Below are 15,067 nucleotides of genomic sequence, written 5' to 3'. Positions count from 1 at the left end.
GCAAATAAGCATTTTGGCACGGTAATGTCTAATACATTTGTTCAAAATCACAGCCAGACTCCTGATTGTTTTGTGCAATAACTGTGTTTATTACAGTGCTCTATATTGGTGGGTGGTTGCAAATCGGTGAGGGGTGATGGTAGAGGAATGTCCATGGCAGAGTCCAGACTATTTGTATCACAGGTGCATTGTCCAAATGCCTGTGGAAAGTGGAGCAGGGGCAGTTTAAAGATGGACAGGGTGACAATGTGGGACAGTGGGATGACAATCAGGGAGGTATCCTTTCCTGGCGGGGGTCTTGGCATCTTACTCTGTCTTCTTCCTGGATCTCAGGGACCGCTTGCGGGGCGGTTCTCCTTCTGCAGGGGGTGGGGTGCTGGTGGCCTGTTGGTCCTGTGGCGGGGCCTCCTGTCCACTAGCGCCGGCAGAGGTGGTAGGCAGTTCTTGGTCCATGCTAGTGTCAGGGGCCCTTTGTGGTGCCACAGTGTCCCGCAATGTGGTGACTACCAGATTCAGAGCTCCTACAATGGTGCCCAGGGCGAAACTGATGGTTCTGAGTTCCTCCCTGAACCCCAAATACTGTTCCTCCTGCAGGAGCTGGATCTCCTGAAACCTGGCCAGTACTGTCGCCATCGTCTCCTGGGAATGATGGTAGGCTCCCATAATGGAGGAGAGGGCCTCGTGGAGAGTGGGTTCCCTGGGCCTGTCCCCCCTCTGTCGCACAGCAGCCCTCCCAGTTCCCCTGTTTCCCTGGGCCTCTGTCCCCTGGACCGTGTGCCCACTACCACTGCCCCCAGGTCCCTGTTGTTGTTGGGGTGGTGGGTTAACCTGGGTGCCCTGTAGTGGTGGACACACCGCTGATTGACGTGTCCTGGGGACAGAGGGATGGGCCCGCTGGGTGGGTGCTGTGCTGGTGTTCCCAGAGGGGGGAAGGTCTGCTGTGGCCTGTGGCTGTCTGAGGGGAACCGACTGTCCCGAGGTCACCGATGGGCCAGCCTGGTCATATAGATCCAGGTCGACAGAGGTGCTGTCATCACTGTGGGCCTCTTCTGGGGGTGGAGTGGACATTTGTGGACCCTCCTGCACGGTGACGTGGCGTTCGGGTCCTGCAGGGGTATAAAACCATGATTATTGCATCTGTGTGTTCCATAGTGTGCAATGGGTGGGTGCCCGTGTACCCCAGTGCTTGCATTCCTGTGTGGGGGCTTTTGTGACGGTGGTTTGGGGGGGGGATGGTGATGTGCAGTGGGCATGCTTTGGTGATGGGTGTCCATGCTTTGTGGTCGCATGCAGGGCTTGGGGTTGGGATGGGTGGGTTGTGATGGTGAAACATTTGCAAGGAGTAGGTGTGATGGGGGTGAGGGTGGGGGTATGAGTTGGCATGCTGGTGGGGTGGGGGGGATGAAGTAGTGAAGATGAGACTTGCCAGAGTCCATTCCTCCAGATACTCCTGCGAGGCCCTCAGGATGCAGGATCGCCAAGACCTGCTCCTCCCATGTAGTAAAATCTGGGGGAGGAGGTGGTGGTCTGCCGCCAGTCCGCTGAACCGCAATATTGTACCTGGATACCGTTGAACGCACCTTCCCCCGTAGGTCGTTCCACCGCTTCCTGATGTCATCCCTATTTCTTGGGTGCTGTCCCACCGCGTTGACCCTGTCGACTATTCTGCTCCATAGCTCCATCTTCCTGGCAATGGAGGTGTGCTGCACCTGTGTTCCGAAGAGCTGTGGCTCTACCCGTACGATTTCCTCCACCATGACCCTGAGTTCATCCTCAGAAAACCTGGGGTGTCTTTGCGGTGCCATGGGGTGGTGTGGGTGATGTGTGGGGTGGATTGTGTGGTACTAAGTGTGGTGATGTGTATTGGTGTGAAGTGCGTGGTAATATTGCTGGGTGATGGTAATATGCGCGTCTGGGTGCTCGGATCTCTATTTCTCTGTGCGTGGTCCCGATTTTCTAGGAGTGGAGGTTTGTGGGTGATGTGGGTGTGTGTTTTATATTTAATTGGGTGTGTGGGAGTGGTGTTTGTATGTGTATCAGGTGTGTGTATTTTGAATTGTCCAATGTGGCTGTGTTTGTATATGTGTGTGTATTTTGAGCGCGGCGGTGTGTACCGCCAATAGAATACCGTGGTTGAAAGACAGCCGCGTGGATTTGTGTGTCGTGATAGTGTGGGCGTATTTCTGTTGGCGTGACGGTGTCGGTTTGGTTATCGCCAGTTTCTCACTGGCCTTTGGCGTGGCGGACTTTTGTGGATGTCTGTATTTTGGCGGTTTGCGTGTTGTGGGTCAGAATGACCGTGGCGGTTTACCGCGGCTGCGGCGGTATGTTGGCGGTCTTCTGACAGCGGTATCCACCTTTTAACGCCAAGGTTGGAATGACCCCCTAAGTGTCATTGCCCTCTACTCAGGGTATTAATTCTACCTCATTTTATCAGCAGAAAGTGTTAAACATGGTTGATTCTCCTTCCTGCAATTATGCACCTGAGCCAAAGGGGATCGTGGATATTAAGAGGAGGGGCAAATAGTAGCTGTTAACACCCAACTGCATGCAAACGGAGAAGTTGCCCTAACCTCTCCCGATGCATTAAAAAAATAGACCCACTGTTTCTGCCTGTGTCATGGTCCTCTTACGGAACTTAGAATGCAGGAAAACGAGGAGTAGCTGATGTCAACTTTCTACGCATTCTGACTGCCTGAGTCAAAATTGGCATATCTCGTATAGGGATAATTGTCACACATTCTGTATATCTGCCGAAACTGACACCTCAGAGTGTCCAAACTCAGGTGATCAACCATCAACTCTTGAAGAAGATGAAGCACAGAGGTAGACCACTAAGAGCACAAGCTTGAGATCTGAACACAGTTACACGTGACTCAGTTAGCTTTTGAAAACTTCCCCAGTTAAAGCTGTGTTTAACAGACCTCAACAAAGAACAGGGGTTATGATCGCAGAGTATCTCGGTATTTACTATACCGAATTGGACTCATCTTTCTTCCTATCTGTGGGCTTTATTATTTTAGCCCCCACCCCCTCAAACTACCCCAAAAGTCCTTTACTAAATAAATTGGCAGAAGAAGTGTTTTACAAAGGTTAATGAAAATAATTTCTTTTGACCCTGGAGTCTTGCGCCAAAGCTTGTGATTCAATATACTGGCATTAATGTTGATATAGAATGCTGTTATGTTGCGCATGCGCAGTACAACAATTATTGGTCCATCTGAGGGTGATCTTGGCCACGGTTTGCTTCATGATGCAACACTTATTGTAAAGATTTTAGGACCGCCTCAAGCAGGCAGTTTGTCGGAATCTCACAAGTGTGTTCTTGTCGTTGCTGTCATTCTCTGAAAAACTGCCATTTTATGGGCTCCCATGTAGCCAGCAGCCTGAATGCCTGAAGACTTCGTTGAACATTCAAGAACGGCCCTCTGCTTACAAATCGCATTTTCAAGGAGGACGTGAAAGCGCTGACACTACCAAGACCTTATTTGGCCTTTAAACCCTAATCTGTTCCTTCACTTGCTCTGACTAGTCTAGCACCTGTAACATATTCTTAAATTAAAGTTGCTTCATTATAGAACTGTAACTCTTTAGTGTTGTCTTGTTTGTTGATCTTCAGTGGCATAAATCAAACGGCCACTTGATGAGAAAAGAGGGCAGAAAGAAAGTAGGGGTCGGGGTGTGAGATGCTCTTCTATCATTGAACATAGGCTGAACAGTATTCCCTGTGAAGGATAGCGTTTGAAATTGTGATGGTGCCTAAAGTATATGTTCACCTGACTAGGTATACTGCTGGTCCCACTTCATGGCAGAGGCTAAAATGGAAGTCAGCACTTAGGGAGTTTTCATTTTATGGGCAGTTGTGTTAAATAGAGGTGCCGATTCAGTAATTAATTCGTTCACGCACTACAATTTGTACATATTTCTTCATTAATCCTCTAAAACATATACATTACTTGAAGTTCATGAGAGGTCACCATAACTTGTTCTTTACTGTCAAGGACGACTACGAGATATTTTGCTGTTATGATAAGTGGTCCGAGTACTCAGGCAGCATAGTATCTGCACGTTGTTTCACCAGAGAACACCCATCTTCGGCTTGCTAGCACGTTTAACCACTTATCCTAGACGAGTGCTGAGCTCACCACACATCACATGGACTTGGCAGTTTTGCAGAAATGCACATTTTTATTTTCGACCATTTTGCTCCTTCCACTCAAATGGATACTGGGTGCATTGGGTTCCAAACATTGCCTCTCCATTTCCAGCACCGCCGACTCTGCAGAGATTGCTTGGGACAGGGTGGTCCCTGCTGATATGTCAGTTGCTGCCCATCCATATAGGGGAAGGGACCACGCCTCCTTGCAGAGAAGAGTGATTGCCAGCAAAGGTCAGCCTCCCAGTGTTTTTGTTCAGGACTGGCAGCCAGGATATAGGCATGCACTAAATGGGTAGGCTCCTCCTACCTGAGCTGAACTTTGCCAGACTGAGGATTTCACAGCCCTGTGGCCATTCCCTCCTCAGCATGGCAAAAGTGCCTCAAGACACTCCCCCTTCTGTCAAGAAGGAGGGTCCCTGATTGCCTCTGACCTGGGCACTTCAGTTTTAATCCCTGAAGTGCCCAGGGCTGTGAGTTAATCAGTGACACCTTGTCCAAGAGTGGTGTGAGTTTAGCAAGTCTCACTGAATCCATCACACTGCATGACGAGTAAGAGACTAACCTTCCTAGGACCCCTGAGGCTTTCCTCTCACAGAGCTGCACATCAGGTACATTTTATTTTTTTAATGTTTGGTGCATGCATGTATGTATAAATGTATGAATTTGTTATGAGTGAGTGTTGTGAATGGGTGTGTGTGTGTGTGTGTTTGTGACTGGGTGTATGTGTGCATTGTGAATGCATGGGTGTGAGTGTGTGTGTGTGAGTGTGAGTGTGCGTGGGTGTGTGTGCCTGCCCACCCGCTCCCTGCCAAATTACTAGCTGCCACTGCTATTTGCTCTTTGGAGGTTCAGAACCAAACCAGTGCTGACTGATCCAGTTTTTGAGTCCTGAAATGTTACATCAATCTCCCTTGGAAAGACCCATCAACCCACCAACCTCCTTGAAAGGATGAATAACATCGGCCTCACCCAACTAGTCACCAACCCCACACACTATGCAGGACACACGCTCAACCCCATCTCCACGTCCAGGGACAGAGTGAAGTACATCCGCGTTACCAAGTACAACTGGACAGACCACGCCATCGACCACTTCACCATCAAAGGATCACTCAGCACTACCTCCATGTCGCCGAGCACCTCACACTGCAGCTCAAACAAGGTATCAGACAGCCAATGTGCTGTCTCCCTTAACTCCTCCCGCTCTGACAGTGCAACCAACCTAGATCAGGTTGTCAAGAACTTCCATGTCTGTATCATCAATTGCACCAACAGTGTTTCCCCATTAAGCCCACCAAGGCCAAGAGACCCACCAAACAAGCCAGTTGGTACATCACAGAACTGAGAACTGCAAAATGCAACTGCAAGTGACTAGAGATGTAATGGCGCACCAGAAACGAGGCCATAGACCGAGCCACCTTCAAGTCATCCCTCAACCAATACTAGCAACCACTGAAAGAGACGGAAAAGGGTGCCCTACCCACCTGTATCAAAACCAGCTCTAACCACAGGAAAGAACTCTTCAACATCATCAGAGAGTTCTCCAGCCCCTCAGCCACCGAAAATATCATCACTACTTCTAAGGAACTTTGCAACTCCCTGGCGGAGTTCTTCCACAACAAGATTTCCACTATCTACAAAAACTTTGGCCCCCAACCTACTGCCGCCGACATCCTCAGCCTTTTTGCTTCCATGGATACTAACCCTGATGCAATCTCCGACCACCTGCTCACCACCTGGGACCAGCTAAACACACAAAACACCACAGCCATGAAGAACTCTGGCCACTCAGGAGCACCCACAGACCCCTGTCCCCACCACATCTTCAACCTCAGGGCCAAGATGAACAGCAGTGAGCTCACTGCCATTTTCAACTCATCCATAACCACTGTCTCTTTCCATTAAGTATGGAAACAAACAGAACTCAAACTCCTTCTCGATAAACCTTCCACTGACCCCAGTAAACTCAAGAACTACTATCCAATTTCTTGGTTCCCCTTTTCCTCCAAAGTCCTCAAAAAGGTCATCAACTGCCAATTGACAGAACACCTGGAGATCAACAATCTTCTGGACCTCTCCAGATCTAGATTCTGCACCAACCACAACACCGAAACTGCCCTGATCGCTGCCACTGATGACATTAGAACCCTCTTTGAGCAGGGAGAAACTAAACACAGACAAAACGAAAATGCTGACCTTGGGGAACAACACCTCCCTATGGAACGACTCCTGGTGGCCTTCTGAACTAGGACCAGCACCCACCCCTACAGACCACACATGCAACCTTGGCATCATTCTGGACAGCAAGCTCACCATGAATAGCCAGATCAACACAGTATCTTTCACCTGCTTCCTCACTCTTCACATGCTCCATAATATCTTCAACTGGCTCTCAGTCAACACCAGACATACCTTCATTCAGGCCCTAGTCACCAGCCGGCCTGACTAAGGCAACACACTCTACACAGGACTCACAACTCACCTCCTGAAGAGACTACAGACCACAAAGAATTCAGTGGCCAGACTCATCCTCAACCTCGCCAAGCGAACCCACATCAACCCTCATTTCAACAAGCTCCTCTGGCTTCCCCATTCAGAAGAGATGTCTATTCAAGATGCTGATCCACACCTACAAAGCCCTTCATAATAAGGGACCAGCATACATCAACCACCACCTGTACTTCCACCATCCCTCCAGACACCTGCGCTCCACCTCCCTCTCCATCGTGCACAACCCCGCAACCCCGTTGTCGAAGCAACAGTGGAAGACCATCCTTTTTCCTCCTCACGCCAAAATCCTGGAGCAATCTCCCCCTTTACCTCTTCTTCTCTTCTGGAATTTGGAAAAGGATCTACAGATCCCTTGGCAGCAAGGTTCTCAGCGCCTGGATACCCTTGTGGTGATTAGCCACGCTCTATAAATCCGGATTGATTGATCGAAGGCAAGGTGTCCTGGAGTGACATTTCCACTTCCTCACATTGTCCCCATTGACAGCTCCTTCTATAGAATCACATGAAATATCAAGTGACACAAAGATACCCACCTGCAAACACGGTCACTCACATCTGACACAGTCCACACACGTATTGCTACAGAAGGTTTCACTATGTTCTACAAGTCAAATTAAACTTGAGGCTAGTTTTAAGACTTTAAACATGGATAAAGGTTTGTGAAAAAATATGTTGATCCATTCCAGATTATTAAAGCAACTTCAGTAGAGCAAAATTAAGTTTTCTACTTTTTTATTTAACAGTTTAGTCAACGGTTAGTTACAATGTGATATAAATATAAAAGATGTGGTCCTATTATCAAAATTATTTTGAAAATTTGCTTTCTGAACTACAGAAAGGGATTACAAATGTTTATGTACTATATTATGGAGATAAATCTAATTGCTCTGTTCCACAACGAACAAGCAGCAAAAAGGTGCATAGTCAGAATTTATTGAATATTCCATGTTTCCTGACTCATTAAATTGCATTTATGGAGTAGGCATGGAATAAGTTTTATACTTTTATTTGTTAATCAGTTGTCTTTCCCATGCCCGTAATTTAACGCTTGGGGACAGCTTACCTAAAGCAGTTTTGCATCTGCATTTTCCAATCAATCAGTTTTTGTAAAGCGCGGCTACTCACCCGTGAGGGTCTCAAGGCACTCTGGGGGGAGGTGAGGGGCCTCATCCGAAGAGCCACGTTTTGAGGTTCTTCCTGAAGATGGTGAGCGACGGGCTTTGTCTGAGGTAAAGGGGGAGGTTGTTCCAGCTCTTTGTTGCAATGTAGGTGAAGGATCGTCCTCCAGGCGGTGGTTCTGCAGATGCAAGAGATGGTGGCCTGGGCCATCTGGGCGGAGCGGAGGGATCTGGCTGGGGTGTGGAAGGAGATGCAGTGGCTCAGGTAGGCTGGTCCTGCGTTGTGTATGGCCGTGTACATGCAGGTGAGTAGCCTGAAAGTGATTCACTTCTTGACCGGTAGCCATTGGAGGGTTCTCAGGTATTGGGAGATGTGTTCTTGGCAAAGGAGGTCCAGAATGAGTCTGGCAACTGCGTTCTGGAAGACTTGTAGTTTTTGGATGTTTCTAGTTGAGGTGCTGGCGTAGAGGGCGTTGCCGTAGTCAAGCTTACTAGGCGTGGGTGACTGTCCTGCGACAGTCTACTGGTATCCATCTGGAGGAGAGGACTGAGTTTACCTGGCAGGTCATGGATAGGGAGGAGTCGAGGATGATTCCTAGATTGCCGGCATGCTCAGTCGGTGCAGGGGGGGTGCTGAGGGATGTGGGCCACCAGGAGTCGTCCCAAACTGAGGTGGTGTTTCCGAAGATGATGAGCTCAGTCTTGTCGGAGTTGAGCTTGAGGCAGCCTTCTCTCCTCCAGGTGGCGATGGCTTCCATTCCTGAGTGGAAGTTCCTTTTGGCCATGTCTGGGTCTTCGGGGAGGAAAATGATGAGTTGTGTGTCATCGGCATATGACACAATGTTCACACAGTGGATTCTGATGATGGCAGCGAGAGGGGCCAGGTATACGTTGAACAGTGTGGACTCAGTGAGGATCCTTAGGGGACTCCGCAGTTGACTCCTGTGGGTCTGGAAGTGTAGGGGGGGAGTCTGACCCTCTGCTGTCCTCCTGGAGAGGAAGGAGTGGATCCATTCCAGGGCTCTTACGTGGATTCCTATGTCATGGAGTCTGGTGCGCAGTGTGCTGTGTGAGAGTGTTTCGAATGCTGCTGAGAGGTCGAGGAGTAGGAGCGCTGCGGTACGCCCGCGGTCTAGGAGTGATTGGATGTCGTCGGTGGCTGCCAGGAGGGCTGTCTCCATGCTGTGGTTGCTGCGGAAGCTGGACTGGGAGCTGGCCAGGGAGTTGTTGCTCTTGATTAAATTCCGTAGTTGTACGTTGATTGCTTTCTCCTGTACTTTTGAAGGGTAGGGTAGCTGTGAGATGGGCTGGAAATTCCTTAGTTTTGATGAGTCAGCTGAAGGTTTCTTCAGAAGAGGGTATATTTCAGCATGTTCCCAGTGCTCGGGGAAGGTGCCAGTGTTGATGGAGCAGTTGATTGTGTTCTAAAGCTCAGGGCGATGGATGCGCTGGCTCTGATGTATGTGGTGCGGGCAGGTGTTTGTGGGGCTGCTCCGGAGTGGCTGCTGTTCATGATGCTGGCTGTTTCCTCTGTGGTGAGTGTGGACCAGCTGTGGATGGTCTGGGTGGGTTCTGGGGGGTGGGTTGGTCACAGATTCCGGTGTCAGGATTTTCCGGGAGGAAGCTGCCGTAGATGTCCTGGATCTTGTGGTGGAAAAAGGTGGTGAGTTTGTCGCAGAGGTCCTGTGACGGGGATGCTGGTGGCTTTGGAGTGGGGATCTGTGAACTCGTTGGCGACTGAGAAGAGTTCTTTAGAGTTGTATGCGGAGAAGTTGATGCACTCCAGGAATGCGTCTTTCCTTGTGTTCTTGATTTATTTTGTCAGTGGGCGGCGGTTGCGGCTGTGAATGAGGCGAGGTCGTCGCTGGTTTGGCTGTTCTTCAATTTTTTCTCTAAACATCTGCGGGTACGCTTTGATTCTTGGAGTTCGGTGGGGAACCATTTTCCCGCATGCAGACCGTGATGTGTAACCCATCATAAGGGTACCAGACTAGTGCCTATTGTTGCAGTGTGTCGGGTAGCTTGGTCTTCCGTGAAAACAAAGGCAAAGGGTGCTTACCGATCGCTCCATTTAGCAATCGCTCCCATTTGACAGGTGGGGGAGGGACAAGGGAGTCTTCTCAAGTAAGAAGCCTCCGAAGTCCAAGTCAATTCAAATATTTTTTTTACATTATTACATATTGCACATCTATTTAAAAGTGTACTTCAAATAGAACTAATGGGGCCGAAAGTCGCCTGGGGATGAAACAAGCACTTCTGTCTAATTTTTGTAACCCCCTAAAGGGTGATCACAGTCACTTTGCTGCGAATAAGGGATGCACAATGATCTGTCCACGGCACGTCATTGACCTTGTCAAAGGTCATAATGTTGTGTTGTACCTATATGTGTACTTTTGCAATTCAACTTTCACACAAGCAGCACGGGTTGCGAATCCGCATACTTACTCCCTTTGAGAATGCTCTTGTTTGTGACTCTGGCACTGAACGGCCGTCTTTAACCTGTTGGATGCGGGCGTCGGCCACTGGCCGACGCCCACACACCCTCCCTGGTGCGGGTCACGACCAGTGGCCGACACCAGGAAGGGTATTAATAAATCCTCGGGTGCGTCGAACCCGAGGATAATTTTTTTTTTTTTAAACCTTCCCCCGGGAGACACGGAAGCTTCCGTGTCTTCCCCTGCCCCCCCTCCCTTTGTGACGTCAGCGCGCCGCGTTTCAAAGGTGTTTTCCCCACCCCACCTTGCGGCCGCTTCCTGCTTTGATGGGGAAAACTGCCTTTCCCACGTTCGAGAAGGCCTCGTAAGAAAGGGGAGAGTCTCCCCTTTCTTACGAGGCCTTCCTGAAAGTGTTTCACACAGCTGCGATCGGGGGCCAGGAAACACCACTAGACACCAGGGATTTCACTTTGGGGGGCTGCCCCCTCGGAAAACGGGCCAAATTTTTTATTTCCCCCTCCCAAAAATGACAGGGGGTCGCCCGTGGGCCCCCAAGGAAACCATACAACAACTAAAAAAAAAATATATATATATATATATATATATAGATCTATATATATATATCTATGTAGATAGATCTATCTATGTACATTGATATATATCTATAGATATATCTATGTAGGTAGATATATATATATATATATATATATATATAGAGGTAGATCTATATATATATCAAAGATTTATAAAGCGCGCTACTCACCCGTGAGGGTCTCAAGGCACTGGAGGGGGGGACAGGGGGAGGGAATGGGGCTGGGAGGTTCACTGTTCGAAAAGCCAGGTTTTGAGGCCCTTCCTGAAAAGAAGTAGGTTTTGGGTCTTGTGAAGGTGGGTTGTGAGGGCGTTCCAGGTTTTGGGTGCAAGGTAGGAGAAGGATCTGCCCCCGGTGGTGGTGTGTTTGATGCGGGGGACAGAGGCGAGAGAGAGGTCAGCTGAGCGGACGTTTCGTGTGGGGGTGTGGAAGGTGACTCTCGTTGAGGTAGGCAGGGCCTGTGTTGTGGAGTGATTTGTGTGCGAGGATGAGGATCTTGAAGGTGATCCTTTTGTCAGTGGGGAGCCAGTGCAGGGATTTGAGGTGTGGAGAGATGTGTTCGTGTCGGGGGAGGTGGAGGATGAGTCGTGCTGCTGAGTTCTGGATGCGCGTAGTTTGCGCTTGAGTTTTAGAGTGGTGCCGGCGTAGAGGGCGTTTCCGTAATCAAGCCTGCTGCTGATGAGTGCGTGAGTGACAGTCTTTCTGGTCTCTGTGGGGATCCATTTGAATGTTTTTCAGTATACGGAGTGTGTTGAAGCATGAGGAGGTGAGAGCGTTGATTTGTTGGGTCATCGAGAGGGAGGAGTCTAGGATGATGCTGAGGTTGCGTGCGTGGTTGGCGGGGGTGGGTGCAGGGCCTAGCGTGGTGGGCCACCATGAGGGGTCCTAGGTGTTTTTGTGTGGGCCAAAGAGGATTATTTCGGTTTTGCTTGAGTTGAGTTTCAGGTGGTTGGCTGTCATATATATATCACTTTTGTCAATATGTGTGTGGTTTCCCTGGGAGGAAAAGGGTCCTACTTGTCTAGTGGCAGTTTTAGTGCCATAAAGAAGCGCAGAAGGTTTATATGCCTACTGCAAAGAGCAAATCTGTATTTTATGTAAATAGCTGAGTACATTAGTAAAGTCAGCCATTACCTGCGCTATAATACCAATGAAATGTATGTGCGGGGTGGAGGGCGGCTATGGAGAGATGAAGGGCACTTTTGCTGGGTGGTAATGAGGGAATCCGAGGAGGAGGGAGTGGGAGCACCAATAATGATTGTTGGACTGGGCGCAGGAGGTGCTAAAGACTGTGACGAATGGTATGTGACAAGGTGTTTTTTGAGTGTCTTGAAAGTACGTGCTGATTGAGGGGAGAAGCGCAGGTAAGGTGGCCTCTACTGTTGCAAGTATCTCACACACACCATCGATTTTGTGACTGTCTACGTAGGCTAGTGTTTTAGAGCAACAGTTTAGCCAATAGCAGAGATGGCATCTTGATGGATGACTGCTGCCTGCACTCCGGTTATAGAGGACCGCTCTGACATAGGATCAGAGACTGAGACATCAGATACTGAGACAGCATCTGAGGGATAAGACAATGGCGCAGACTCTGGGAGTGATTTTTCAGTCAGAGGAGTCCCATTCGATAACTCCTCTTCCAGTACATTATGAGGGAGGTGATGAGGACAGTCCTGCTGTCCCTTTGCAAGCTGTTCGTGCAACTGGGTAATAGTGGGTTAGGCCAACCCAGAGAGCAGGTGAATGCGGCGGCAAGCAGAGAGAGAGAGAGAGAGAGAGAGAGAGAGAGAGAGAGAGAGAGAGAGAGAGAGAGAGAGAAAGAGAGAGAGAGAGAGAAAGAGAGAGTGCTCTCTTGGGAGCTCCCCAATTTAGTTCAGCCCCAAATTCCACCACCCAAAACATATTGTGGAGACATCAAAATTATCTATGGCAAAACAAACTGGTTTTGTAAGGCAGGGACCTGTGTTTTTGGTCCTGGATTTGGCGGCCATATAGAGAAACACACTAAACCCAAACATTTCTGGAAACTAGACATTCGGGGGAGTCCACAGAGGTGTGACTTGTGTGGATTCCCCAAAGTTTTCTTACCCAGAATACCCTGCGAAGCTGAAATGTTGGAAAAAAAACTAAATTTTTCTTGCATTTCTGTCACACAAACTACAGGAATATGCTGGGATCCACAACATTCCTACCACCCAGTGTCAGGAATGGATCACCCCAGGGTCAACAGCTGCCTCATGTAAGGACCATCATTGACCGTTGTGTGATCTATTCCTGTCGCAGGCACCAGGCCTAACCAAACAAATGAGGTATCATATTTATCGGGAGACTTGGGGGAACGCTGGGTGGAAGGAAATTTGTGGCTCCTCTCAGATTCCAGAACTTTCTGTCACCGAAATGTGAGGAAAACTTGTTTTTGTAGCCACTTTTTGAGGTTTGCAAAGGATTCTGGGTAACAGAACCTGGTCAGAGCCCCACGAGTCACCCCATCTTGGATTCCCCTAGGTCTCTAGTTTTAAAAAATGCACAGGTTTGGTAGGTTTCCCTATGTGACGGCTGAGCTAGAGGCCAAAATCTACAGGTAGGCACTTTGCAAAAAACAGCTCTGTATTTTGTCAAAAAATGGGATGTGTCCACGTTGTGTTTTGGGGCATTTCCTGTCGCGGGCGCTAGGCCTACCCACCCAAGTGAGGTATCATTTTTATCAGGAGACTTGGGGGAACGCTGGGTGGAAGGAAATTTGTGGCTCCTCTCAGATTCCAGAACTTTCTGTCACCGAAATGTGAGGAAAACTTGTTTTTTTAGCCACTTTTTGAGGTTTGCAAAGGATTCTGGGTAACAGAACCTGGTCAGAGCCCCACGAGTCACCCCATCTTGGATTCCCCTTAGGTCTCTAGTTTTCAAAAATGCACAGGTTTGGTAGGTTTCCCTATGTGCCGGCTGAGCTAGAGGCCAAAATCTACAGGTAGGCACTCTGCAAAAAACAGCTCTGTATTTTGTCAAAAAATTGGATGTGTCCACGTTGTGTTTTGGGGCATTTCCTGTCGCGGGCGCTAGGCCTACCCACACAAGTAAGGATTCATTTTTATCGGGAGACTTGGGGGAACATAGAATAGCAAAACAAGTGTTATTGCACCTTATCTTTCTCTACATTTTTTCCTTCCAAATATAAGAGAGTGTGTAAAAAAGACGTCTATTTGAGAAATGCCCTGCAATTCACATGCTAGTATGGGCACCTCGGAATTCAGAGATGTGCAAATAACCACTGCTTCTCAAAACCTTATCTTGATCCCATTTTGGAAATGCAAAGGTTTTCTTGATACCTCTTTTTCACTCTTCATATTTCAGCAAATGAATTGCTGTATACCCAGTAAAGAATGAAAACCAACTGCAGGGTGCAGCTCATTTATTGGCTCTGGGTACCTAGGGTTCTTGATGAACCTACAAGCCCTTTATATCCCCGCAACCAGAAGAGTCCAGCAGACAAAACGGTATATTGCTTTCAGAAATCTGACATCGCAGGAAAAAGTTACAGAGTAAAACATAAAGAAAAATGGCTGTTGTTTTCAGCTCAATTTCAATATTATTTTATTTCAACTGTTATTTTCTGTAGGAAAACCTTGTAGGATCTACACAAATGACCCCTTGCTGAATTCAGAATTTTGTCTAGTTTTTGGAAATGTTTAGCTTTCCGGGATCCAGCATTGGTTTCACACCCATTCCTGTCACTAACTGGAAGGAGGTTGAAAGCACCAAAAATAGTAAAAATGGGGTATGTCCCAGCAAAATGCCAAATTTGTGTTGGAAAATGTGGTTTTCTGATTCAAGTCTGCCCGTTCCTGAAAGGTGGGAAGATAGTGATTTCAGCACCAGAAACCCTTTGTTTATGGCATTTTCAGGGAAAAAACCACAAGCCTTCTTCGGCAGCCCTTTTTCCCCATTTTTTTTGAAAAAACGAAATTTTCACTGTATTTTGGCTATTTTCTTGGTCTCCTCCAGGGGAAACCACAAACTCTGGGTACCATTAGAATCCCTAGGATGTTGGGAAAAAAGGACGCAAATTTGGCGTAGTTAGCTTATGTGGACAAAAAGTTATGAAGCCCTAAGCGCGAACTACCCCAAATAGCCAAAAAAGGGCTCAGCACTGGGGGGGAAAAGGCCCAGCTGCTAAGGGGTTAAACTGATTGCAAATTGATAGTGGACTTTTGCTGAGTAGGAGAATAAAAGCAGAGAATTACCAATAACTAGTGTT

The 15,067-nt window shown here is 48.3% G+C and overlaps 1 protein-coding gene across 2 annotated transcripts in view; it reads right to left on the bottom strand.

Moving 5' to 3' along the window:
* LOC138293366 (FRAS1-related extracellular matrix protein 1-like) overlaps positions 1-15,067 on the bottom strand; it is an 892,846-nt gene that overhangs the window by 171,735 nt on the left and 706,044 nt on the right. The window lies entirely within an intron of this gene.

Source organism: Pleurodeles waltl, chromosome 4_2 (genome assembly GCF_031143425.1).
Source record: "Pleurodeles waltl isolate 20211129_DDA chromosome 4_2, aPleWal1.hap1.20221129, whole genome shotgun sequence".
Taxonomy (NCBI): domain Eukaryota; kingdom Metazoa; phylum Chordata; class Amphibia; order Caudata; family Salamandridae; genus Pleurodeles; species Pleurodeles waltl.
Note: the sequence above shows the minus strand (reverse complement) of the source record. Positions and strands in the feature narration are given on the sequence as shown.